The following is a 12,033-nucleotide window of genomic DNA, read 5'->3' as shown; positions in this document are numbered from 1 at the left end:
CCTGAACGCGCACGCACGCAGCACGCAGGCACCGCCCCCTAGACCGCCCCGCCCCTCCGAGTCGCCGACTACCAGGTTTCGACTCCGCCTTCCCAGTGGCGTTTTGGAGTCCGCTTAAAGGAGCAGCGTCGGGAGGGATAGTGAGCGAGAACTACTGTAATGCGCAGGAACCGGTACTTTCGGCTTTGCAGAGAGAGGAGAAGCCGGAAATAAAATGACGAAGGGTCAGAGATTCTGGAGGAATAGAATTTGGAGGGAACGCAACCATTCAACAAGTACTAATTGAGCGCTGTTCTAGGCACAGAGGGTAAAGCCATAGACAAGCAAACGCACTCGTGGAGTTTGCATACTAACGGGGTTGGAGAGGGGAAAGGAACAAATGACAAAAATTTCAGGTAGTGGTAAGGGGTGTGAGAAAAATAAAGTAGGGGATAGAGTGAAATTATAAGCTGCCTCACAGAGGAGACCTTTGTGCCCATACGTGCGTGATATGAAGGAATGAAACTAGGAAGTTAAGGGATAGAGAAGAGGAACGGCTTTCCAGGCTGAAAGAAAAAACAGCCATAAACCTAAAGATGTGGTTGCCCCTGCCGTGTTGAGAAACAGCAAAAGGCCAGTATGGCTGAGCATTGTCAGCCTGCCAGAGAGCAGGAATAGTTAGGCTCAAAAGGTGGGCAAGAAGCCAGATCCTGTGGAGCCTATGGGTCATTATAAGAGCAACAGGAAGGTCTGGGAGGAGGGTGAGTCCAGGAATGACTACATCTGATTCATGTTTTTAAAAGTCTTGCTGTGTGTGTGTGAGAGAGAGAGAGAGAAGTACACAATGGAGAATCACAAAGGCCCACAGGAGACCAGCAAGGAGGCTTTTCTTGTTAGCTTGAGCTAGGATGGCAGCAGAGTACAAGGTGAGAAAACGGCTGCTTTGTAATGTGTTTTATTCGTTTTAGTTTTATTTAGATACCTTTTGATTGCAGTGGATTTGGACTTGGACAGTATGTGAGGAAACAATAAGATCACCATTCTTAGATTCAGGGCCTGATGGCTGGGTTAATAGTGGAAGAGTGACTAGAGAAGCATAGTGTGGACAGTACTAAGGACTCTTGAATTGGTGGTCATAAAGTGAGACCACACAGTGTGGTTATGTGATTTTCCTCCAGCCACCCTCCATTGCTTGGGACTTGGAGGAGACTTGGATTTGATCAGGGCTGGGTTTTGCTGGTGAAAGTCAATGGGAGGGGTCAATTACCCAAGGAAGTGATTATAGAAATAGATCTTGGAATCTGAACTGGGAGGGAAGAGAAAGCAAGTAAAAAGTGGTGGTCCCTGTGGGAAGGAACGCAGAGGAAGCAATCCAATGAGTGAGGGCCAGGGGACTTTCCAAGGATCAAGCATGGGGAAGTAAGGCCATCAGGGAAGAGGAAGCACAAAGTATCTGTGAGGGAAAAAGCGTTCCAGCTGGCACCAAAGAGCTAGGGAAACAGCAAAGCCTTTGGGCTCCAGCCCTCATCCTGGTGTGTGAACAGGGAGACACTGAAGGGCCCGACTGCCTACTAGTACTCTGTAGGGAACTGCACAGACCAGGGAGAAACTGAACGCTGTACGGGTTAAGCCAGGCAGATACAGCCTAGGCTGTTCTATAAACACTGGGAGACCCACTGGATATTTCGCTTTCCCCACACCATGGACACACTCTTACCTAGTGTTTGATCGAAGCTAAAAAATATCTTTCCTCCAATGTTGGGTTCTTCCTCCTCTTGACTTTCCCTTTGCTGCTCATAGCACCCTCTTCTCAGTCACTGAGCTGTCAAAGCCTCCACATCCTTTAATTTTTCTTCCTCACCCCATGCCCAATTAGTCCCCAAAGTGTGTTGTGATCTGCACAATCCAATTGTTCTGCCATGATGGAAATGTTCTTTATCTGCAATGGTCCACATGTAGCTAATGAGCACTTGAAATGTGACCAATACAATGAGGTACTGAATTCCAAATCTTGTATAATTTTAATTAAATTTAGATTTAAATAGCTGCATAAGCTAAGGGCTACCTGTGTAGCACAGTTATAGATATTTCCTACCCAATGGCTCTTCCATCTGCTCCTTCCTCTGAAGCTACATTGCCATAATTCTAGTATTGATTTTTTTTTAACCCAGGGGCACTTAACCACTGAGCAACATCACCAGCCCCTTTTTTTGTATTTTATTTGAGACAAGGGTCTCACCAAGTTGCTTAGGGCCTCATTAAGTTGCTGAGGAGGCTGGCTTTGAACTCACAATCCTCCTGCCTCAGCCTCCCAAACCTCTGGGATTATAGGTGTGTGCCATCATGCCCAGCTAGATCAGGTATTGATTTACTCCTAATCCAAACTTTTGTTTTACTTCTGTTTGGACTCCTGTTTAGTTGCTTTTCCATCAGTCCATCTTATGTTCTTGCTAAAATCGTCTTCCTAAGCAATGATCATATCATGACTCCACCTATTCTAGAAGTTATTAGTAGTTCCCTATCAAATTAAGCACAAACTCTTCAATCTGACACTTACCCAGTTATGTATCTCCCCCCACTTTTCCAGTCTTACATTTCACCATACCCTTATATGTAAAGTGAACTACTTGCTATTATTCTATCAGTTTATTAAACTCTGTCTGCCACAGATGCCTCCAATTCCCTCTACCAGAACCCAAATCTGTTGAAGGCCTGTCCCATATCACAGCTCCTACCTGGAGCCTTTTCTAATTTCCTCCTCCTCTGAAGTCCCCACAGTTTCTATTTCTACTTACCTGTGGTATATTTTGTGTATTCCTTATATTCCTGTTACTAAATGTCACTCCTTGCAGGTCACTGCATTTTAATTGTATTTGTACCTCTTGCAATGTTAGTCCTGCACCTTACGAAATAGCCACCAAATGAAACATATGCTTTGTTGAAACTTTGCTGTTATGAAAGTATTTCTTTTCTTGTTATTACTGGCTGAGAATTTCTTCCAGATGCTTCCCCAACTTAGGATACCTTGGCAATTCCATTAGAGCTTGTAATCCTAGACAGTGTGGGTATACTTAGAACTGGCAGGACCAGCATAGCCACTTCCAGGATCAATTTGCGGGAAAGGCCTTTAAGAAGCGGATTTGTATCAGATTGTGATATAAATCAATAAAAAGAGCTTTCTATCTAATAAATGTTTAGAAAATGTATTTTTAGAGCTTGAACTGTTAGAAGCCTGTAACCCAAGAGTAGGATTACATAGGCTATGCCGGGCAATATTTGATGTACTTTTCCTATTGGCACAATAGAATTTAAGAATTTGAAAAGCAGGTATAGTATTTTAAATAATTAATTAATTAATTTTTGCAGTGCTGGATATCAAACTTAAGACCCTGAGCATGCCAGGCAAGTATTGTACCACTGAGTTCCATCCCATTCCGTTTTTAAACAAAATGTGCCTTATACACTGAGGACCTTATGCACATTTATTCAATACACCTTAGCAGAGGCTTGCCATTTACCAAGGACTTCTGCTTGTTGCTGAGGATACAAAGATAGGAAAGATATGATTCCTGCCTTCAAGAACACATGGTAAAGACAGGACCTGGCTTTGGCATGCATTTTTACAGTTTCAGGATGATTCCAGTTATCAAAAAACATTAAATTCAGTATTATTAGCCTCATTTTTAGAGGGAAAAACTTGTTTGGAGAGATTCAATAAATTTGTACAAAATCACAGAGCTAGTAATTGGCAAGGCCTCAAAGAGGTACCTGAATCTTCAGGTATCAAAACATTGGTTGAATTAAAATGTAAGTTCCTTGAAAATAGCAAGTTGATCCATTTTTCTCATTGCTATATTCTCAGTGAATATGAGTGCTGAGAATGAAAGAGAAAGAACATGAGAATATAAGCCAGCCATCTAAGTCATTAGTTATTTGTTTATTTTAATTAATTATGTGCTGAGCTGATATTACCGATATTAGTGCTAACGTAAAATGTGGTCCACAGATTGGTACTAATGCACAAATTGTGTATTACCAGTGAATCTTGAGATTAGCACAGAAAATGAGCAAACATTTAGGATCTCTTTTGGCAACTTGGCGTTACTGTGACATCTCAGCAAGTGATCAGTGGTCTTGTCTCATTGAACCTGGAGACAGGTAAGTTCAGGTGTCCAACTTGGATAGGGAGTCCATATGGCATACTCTGTGTACTAGTAATACTGCATCTAATTCAGTCCCACCCTTTAGGCTATTTACCACCCACCTGCTCCACCTCCTGGAGATTCTTTACTATGTAACCAAGAGAATGCTTCCTGTCTTTGAAGTGAAAGTCCCAACAGATTTGAATTTTTTTTTAAAAACTGCTCTTCACCTCAGAAGTTAGATCTACTAATCTTATGATGTGGAGACATTGTTGTGCAGTAATTATGTATATGATCCCTGGAATGAGATGACATAGGTTTAAATGCAGGTTCTGCTACTTACCAACTGCTTCCACAAATTGCTTAATCTCTTGTAGCCTCAGTGTTATTATCTGTAATATGTACTTTAAAAAGTCTAAAATTTCAGAGGGCCTTCATAAAAAACTATGAAAGGTAATGCAGTTTACAGAAACTTGAACATGATGAAATGTTATAATAAATATTTTCCTTATTCTGGATCATAAAAATTTATGATATTTGCAAAGTTTTTCAAAACCTTCACAATAGAGATGATTCTATCAATATCCAACCTTGTAAATAAACAATCACTTTCAGTTATAAACATTGTTAAAAGATAATACATATCAGCTAATTCCAAAAGTTCTTTATTTTGTATTTGTTTAATGGGGGATTGAACCCAGGAGCATTCAACTATTGAGCTACATCTCCAGCCCTATTTATTTATTTGTTTATCTATCTATCTATCTATTTATTTAAATTTTGAAATAGGACCTTGCAAGTTACCCAGGCTGGTCTTGAACTACAATGTGATCCTCCTACCTGAGCCTCCTGAGTAGTTGGGATTATAGGCATGCACCATTTTACCCAGCAATATTTGTTTTTTAATGCATGATATGATATGAGGGACACTACATTTAGTTTCTAGGTGTCCATTAAAAGCAGTTATTTCTTCAGCTCAGCTTGTCTGTAGGTGAAAGAAGGCAGCCAGGCAGGTGCATGTGTATATTGCATGAAAGCATGGGGGTAGAGCTCAGTGGTAGCATATATGCTCAGCATGTGCAAGACCCTAGGTTTAATCCCCATCAACACACACACACACACACACACACACAAGGAGTTATTTGATGGCATATATGTTGCCTACTTATATATAAATTCAAAAGACTTCATATGCAGTCTCTTTCTGCTGAACTCTAGCCTGCTCATTCTTCTCCATTTCCTTCTGTGAACTTTGTCATCTGGAAGAAAGCAGCTACTCACCCATGCAGCTCCGCAACTCCTAGAAAGAGTCAAGGATTCCTGCACCAGAGAGGCTAAATAATGATGAGCACCAGGCAGGCAGGACACACTGGCTGAAAACAGAGCCCTGTGTAGGCAGAGAGCCAGAATGTCAAAAGTAAGCAGTCCTTTTTTATCTGGAAGGAAAAGCTTGCACTTATCTGTACTATTGGGGACAAGACTGTCACCAGCCCAACTCAGCCTTCAATAAGTGGAGGGAAAAGGAATCCAAGAGGATTTGTACCATCTTTATGGATCTGAATTAACATTGTTCTATAACAAAACTCAAATGTGTAAACTGCAAATCAAGGAATCCAATATATGACATCTGAATTTACAGAAGGCAGAATAGTATGATTAGGGTTATTAGATTTAACAATAAAAATATAGGATTCCTGATTTAGATTTGAATTTTAAATAAACAAATATATATTTTAGTATAAATATGTTCCAGGCAGTATTTAGAATTTGTATATCTGAAATTCTAATATAACTGGATGTCCTGTATTTTATCTGATAACCCTATAGGTGGTTAAACATGCAGGCTCTGAATCTATAATCCATACTGTATAAGTTCAAATTCTGATCCTACCACATATCAGTTGCATGGCTTTGGGCACATTACTAAACTTTCTAAGACTCCATATGTGTAAAATTTGGATAACATTTACTTCATACCAGGACTGGGGTTGTAACTCGGTGGTAGAGTGCTTATCTAGCACATGTGAGGGACTAAGTTTGATCCTCAGCACCACATAAAAATAAATAAGTAAAATAAAGGTATTGTGTCCATCTACAACCAAAAATTTTTTTAAATCACCTCATAGAGTTGTTGTTAAGAGTAAATGATACACATAAAAATTTATAATGGTAACTGACACAGAATAAGGGCTGATATAAATATTAGCTACTTTTATAGGGAAAATTAATGGTTTTTCATAACCAAATATCTTTTTTTAAAATTTAATATTATTTAATGTTAAATCTGGGTGGAAGGTGTTTTTGCCTCCGTATTGCCTTGGTACTTTCAATTTAGTTTACAACAAGGTGAACTAACATAACTTTCAGACTCACTCTCTATGGTATAAAGGAACACATTACCAATACCTTACAGAATCAGAAAGTTTCCTATTCCTTCCCTTGATGCCTAACAATTGAAGCCAATTTTTTTTCCATTTTTTATTGGGACATTATAATTATACCTAATTGAACCCGATTTTTAAGTTGTCCTAAAAACCTGGTGCTTCAGATTTCCAGTGCACAATTTGGGTAAGTGTTCACAAAAGACTCGTTGAGCATTCACTAGATCAAAATCAGGAGTCAGTGATAGACCCTAAATGGCATTTTGTTTCTAAGGTATTTATTATAGGATTTTTGAACTCTATAGATTATTTAAGAATAACCAACTTATGTAGATAATTTCAGTTCTTGAATATAGAGTTCTGTTAGCACAAAGTTAAACACCAAACAAGAAGAAATTATATAATAGAAAGTGCAGTGGGCTTAGAATCCAGAAATTTGGTTCTCCCACTCAGTACAAGTCACCTAATGCTTCTGAATATTTGCTTCTTCATTTATAAATTGAGAATATTAATATCTACCGTAAACAGCAAAAACAGAGTTAAATGAGATAATGTAAGGACAAATACAATACTGGGAATAAAGTAAACACTCAATAAATGCCCGTTAACATGAATCTGTTTATTTATAAGAAAGAAGACCAGAGAGGAACACCAGAGGAAGCTTAAAGAAAGATCCGAGCCTGGGATTTATGCTACTTTATATGGCTGAGCTAAAACTCCTTACTCTGTCCACATCTGCTTCTGGATGAGAACCAATTACTTCCAAACAATGATACAACCTAAGGGGAATGCAAGAAAGGACTCCATCCATCTTCCCCATCTTCAGGGCCGTGTGTGTGTCTGTGTGTGTGTGTGTGTACTGGGGCAGGGGTGGAGGGCAGTAGTGAGAAGGAGGAAAGGCCAGAAAAGGAGTTGGAAAAATATTTTTCTTCTTTTGATAATTCGTTAAGTTGAATACCAAACTGTGCAGAAAAAAAAAAAAAGCAGTTTGACTCCAGAACTTGGAAAACACACTTCCAGTAAATTTACAATATTAATTTTGCGCTGAGAGAGCAAATCCCAAATTCAAACCAGATTCACAAATTATGATCTCACTTTTTCCAGAGTTTCTACTGATTAGGCTTGTTATAGATTAACTAGAGGTAGAATGTATTAAAGGGAAAGAAGAGAGAAAAAGAGAATACTTAAACTCAGAGAATAAAATTTCTTGTGTTTGCTTTTTCTGCTAATAAATGAGACTCAAGCAAAAGAGTATGTATTTTCTAAGGAGAAGTGAGGGTGAATGTGTGAGCATTTTACAGAGGGGATTACCAAGGGAGTCAATCATTTTGAGCTGGAAAGCCGTAAAGAGTGCCAGTTGTCTCAAGACAGTGCAGGGATGAGGGTGAATTTGGGGGTGGGGGGTCGTGGACAGACCCAGTGGTTGTAGAATGAGCTGGGAAGAGTGTTTTTCTTTTTATTTATTTTTTGGTACAGGGATTGAACTCAGGGGAACTCAGCCACTAAGCCAATCCCCAGTCCTATTTTATATTTTATTTAGAGACAGGATCTCACTGAGTTGCTTAGCACCTCACTTTTGCTGAGGCTGGCTTTGAACTTGCGATCCTCCTTCCTTGGCCTCCCCAGCCACTGGGATTACAGGCGTGTGCCACCGCACCCAGCTGGGAAGACTATTTTGAAAGATAATTAATTAATATACATATTGAGTATCAGTTGTATGTTCAATAGCTTAATATGTTCAGGGGATACAATGAACATAAAGCCAAGTGCCAGCATTCTAATTTAGAAGACAGCAATCTGTGGGTTTAAGAGAAGATAGAATGAAGGCTCTGTAACCAAAGGATTAAGAAGACTTGAGTGACTAACATTTGAGTGTTTTTTTTTTTTTTTTTTTTTTTTTAAGTAAGGGCTATATCCTAAACCAGAGACTAGAGGGTGCTTAACAAAAATAAATAAATAAAAATAATGAAGTGTCAGATACGCAGGGGCTGTGATTAAAGGCCTTGCTTGGGCTTTGAATGTGGTCAAGGGAAGAGGTGAATCATGTCTCAAATCCTTCCCTTGCCTTCTGCAATGGGGGTGCATGGTGTGAAGGAAAAAAGCCAGGGTGTGTGCATCTCTTGACAGACATCTGAAATAGATCAGGATCCTGTTGCAGGCTGGAGGGTTTCCTCAGAACCCCTCTCTTCATCCCCAAAGCTGTAATTGCCAAAATAGGTTATCAGAATTTCAGCGTATGCGAGTATCTCACTAATGCTCATTTGCTGACTTTAATGAGTTCCAGAACCAATCTGTGATCTTACAGTCAGCTCAGGTTTATCACCAAAAGAAAGTCCGTAAGTCTGGTGTGGGAGGTCAGTTCAGCAGAACACAGCAGGGAGACATTGATGTGAAAATGAATTTAAATGAATTCTGGTGGACATTGTAAGGCTTCACAGTCCTTTAATACCATTAAGCACAAAAATGTTTGGTGTCGGATGTCCTGATGAGCTCGGCTCTTGTATAATACCTGTCTTGCAAACCACACGCAACTATCCTTTTGTTCTCTCTTCAAATTTCACAGCTTCCTCTAGTCTACCGAAAAAGGGAAACTCGTATCTCCAAGCTGTTACAATAAAACTATTGGCAGCCTGTAAAGTGAGAACAGAGCCTTGCCTTAATTTATTGCACCACACAGATTTATTACACATCAGGGTAATAATAACACTGGGACTTGCAATCTGATGATCTTTGCTCCAGTAGGAGCATGATGGAGGAAGCGAGCCTGGAAAGCCCTGGGCTCGTGGATTCCCTATATGGTACTAAGCACTGCCGGGCACACTCTTGGCTCTGTGCCACGAGACGATGCAGTATCACTGGGCCATGCAGTGCCAAGATGTGATGCAGACTGGGTGAGGAGATGTAGTATTTCAACAGAAAACACTAGAAGTCATTTGCCAGGTCTGAGAAGAGTGTTTCCATAGTTGCTCATTGCCAGGGAAGTAAGCATTCCCCAGTTCCCATCTTCACATAAAAGCTTCCTCAACCTGTAATATGATGAGAATCCAGTTTTAGAACCATAGAGTTGACAGAAAACCTTAAGGAGCACCATATTAGTTAAATCTATTCCGACAGAGATTCGAAGGCACATTTAACAAAATTCATGGTAAAAGACAATCACCCTTCAGGCTGAGGGTCTCCTCAGTGCCAGCCTCAATTCTGGACTGCTTTATGGTCTCTTCATCATGGCTTCTGAGTCCTGAAGTGTCTGATCAATCTTGGCTGCTTCCAGAGATACTGCTCTGAGGCGCTCAGGCACTCGGCTTGCCTATGGTGATGTCAGTGACATCCTCACAGAGGGCCGCATCCATCAGAGGTGCCCTCCTGCTGCTCAGCTCACACTGGAAGTCTCTCATTTCAGTTTCTAATTTTTAAGATAATGGGAACTTAATGGGGATTATTTTGATTTTTTTCTTACTAGCCAACACTTTGATATCAGACCCAGCTGCACTGCCTGAACAAATGCATTCTGAGTAAGCAGAAGCTGTGGATCAGGAAACTGCTGACTTAACCTTAGAAAGGCACAAGAGAATCCTAGAGCCCAGTTTTCTTTTCTTTGACTTGGCAAGAAACCATGTCAGTCTTCAGTCTGAGTTCAATGAAGAATTATCCCTACTCACTTGAAGACTTTGCCCTGAAACAGTGTTTGGATGTCTGGCCATTTGGTGACCACTTTGCATTCTCCCTTCTTTGCCCACCAATTTCTAGAGAGAAACACTTTTATTAAATCATCAGTGAACTATTCAATGAATTCTAAACACTTGAGGAGCTTAGGTTACTGCTACTCCTTTCTATATCATGCTTTAAAGTTCACCGAATGTGGTGGCCCACACTTGTAATCCCAGTGATTTGGGAGGCTGAGACAGGAGGATCCCAAGTTTGAGGCCATCCTCAGCATCTTAGCAAGACCTTGTCTCAAAATAAAGATGAGAAGGGGTAGTGGGGGGTATAGTTCAGTGGTAAAGGGTCTTCAATTCTTAGTACCAAAAAAAAAAAAAAAAGAATGAAGAATTCAATATGCCTATCATCAATCCCTGGTTGTACTTATGAGACAGATTCACTTTCTAAGGACAATACCAAGACTGGAATCAAAGAACTTCAATATGGTTTGATACCATCAGGTCTTGGAAATTTGAAGACATTGTCCTTGTCTTCTTATAAAAACTTTGACTTTCTTCCTAGCAAACATACATAAGTTTTTTATTTTGCATTGGCAGGTGGCAGTCTGCAGGATAAATTGGCCTCTGGGGATTTTTAACCTGCCAAAATGATTGGCAAAACACAAAATTGCGAAAATCACCGTCTTCAGTAAACCAACTGTGCCCAACAGCTCCCAGGAGAGTCTGGGTAGGCTTCCTTTGTTGGCTGTTAGCTATCAGGACCACTCAGACAAATCCTGAATCTTGGCAACCACTTTAGTCCTGTGGTCACTGATTGCTCCCTGGCAAGAAACTGTCAGTCTCCAGTCTGAGTTCAATGGAGAATTATCCCTACTAACTTGAACTTCTGGAAGTGCGTCTTCAAATCCCCCCAAAGCAATCATATAGTAGGGAAGCCAAAGAGGCAGAGGGGTGGCTGAATCACAGAAATGAAGATAAACACATTTAGTTCCAGGTTTCCCTAGAGAGTCGACAGGCCCGGATACTTCAAAACACATTGCCCATTGCTTTAGGTGAAAGGCCCAAGACTATTTTAATTAAGTAATTTGTTTTCAGAATAAATTTTATAAGGAAGGGAATTACCCTCCAGCTATTTGGTGGAATGGTTATCAATAAATTGGCCTCAAAAGAAGAAGGGTACTAGAGAAGGCAAATGAAAATATAAAGTGGGGAGTGAGCAGAAACTGTAGCATTGTTAAGAAATCCAAACAAAAATCATCAGGAGTGGGAACTCATTTATATTTAGTTATTTTGAAAAACGATGATGGTAGTACAGGGGTATGAGAAGGTGTGAGTGAGGCAGAGGCTTTAGTCTTACAAGAAACAGTTGCCTAACTCCAAAGTCTGCCTGGGTGGCTAGAACATTGGGAAGTATGCACAGTGTGCAGGAACTTGGCTGTCAGCTCTCCCAAGGTTGCAAAGTGCCAACCAAGCTCATGTGCTGTCTTCATTAGGCTGTAGGTGCTGACTGTGCCAGTAGTCACCTCCACAGCTCTCAGGCCCCTTACCACATCCTTCCATTCACACTGCATCTCATCAGAGCTCCAGCCCACTTTACATCTCCTACATCAGGGGGTTTGGGATGACAACTTGCATATGATCTTTGCAAACTTAAACTTTTGAGTGCTTGGAATATGAGCATAGAAGCAAAAAAGTAAGTGGACAAGAGCAGATAAACATCTACGTTTCTAAAATGAGTCTGAAGCCCTATGCAGTGAGCCCTGTGATGCCAGCTACTCAGGAGACTGAGGCAATAGGATAGAAAGTTCAAGGCCAACTTGGGCAACTTAGTGAAGCTCTATCTCAGAATACCACTGGAGATATATCTCAGCA

At 40.4% G+C, this 12,033-nt stretch overlaps 1 long non-coding RNA gene across 1 annotated transcript; it reads left to right on the top strand.

Annotated features, from left to right (window-relative positions):
- The first annotated feature begins 66 nt into the window (after positions 1–66).
- LOC107156137 lies at positions 67–7,494 on the top strand. Its single transcript, XR_001505310.2, has 3 exons — positions 67–905; positions 4,019–4,137; positions 7,133–7,494. It is a non-coding gene; the product is annotated as an uncharacterized LOC107156137 (long non-coding RNA).
- The last annotated feature ends 4,539 nt before the right edge of the window (positions 7,495–12,033 follow it).

The sequence above is a fragment of the Marmota marmota genome, unplaced genomic scaffold, assembly GCF_001458135.2.
Source record: "Marmota marmota marmota unplaced genomic scaffold, marMar, whole genome shotgun sequence".
Lineage (NCBI taxonomy): Eukaryota > Metazoa > Chordata > Mammalia > Rodentia > Sciuridae > Marmota > Marmota marmota.
Note: the sequence above shows the minus strand (reverse complement) of the source record. Positions and strands in the feature narration are given on the sequence as shown.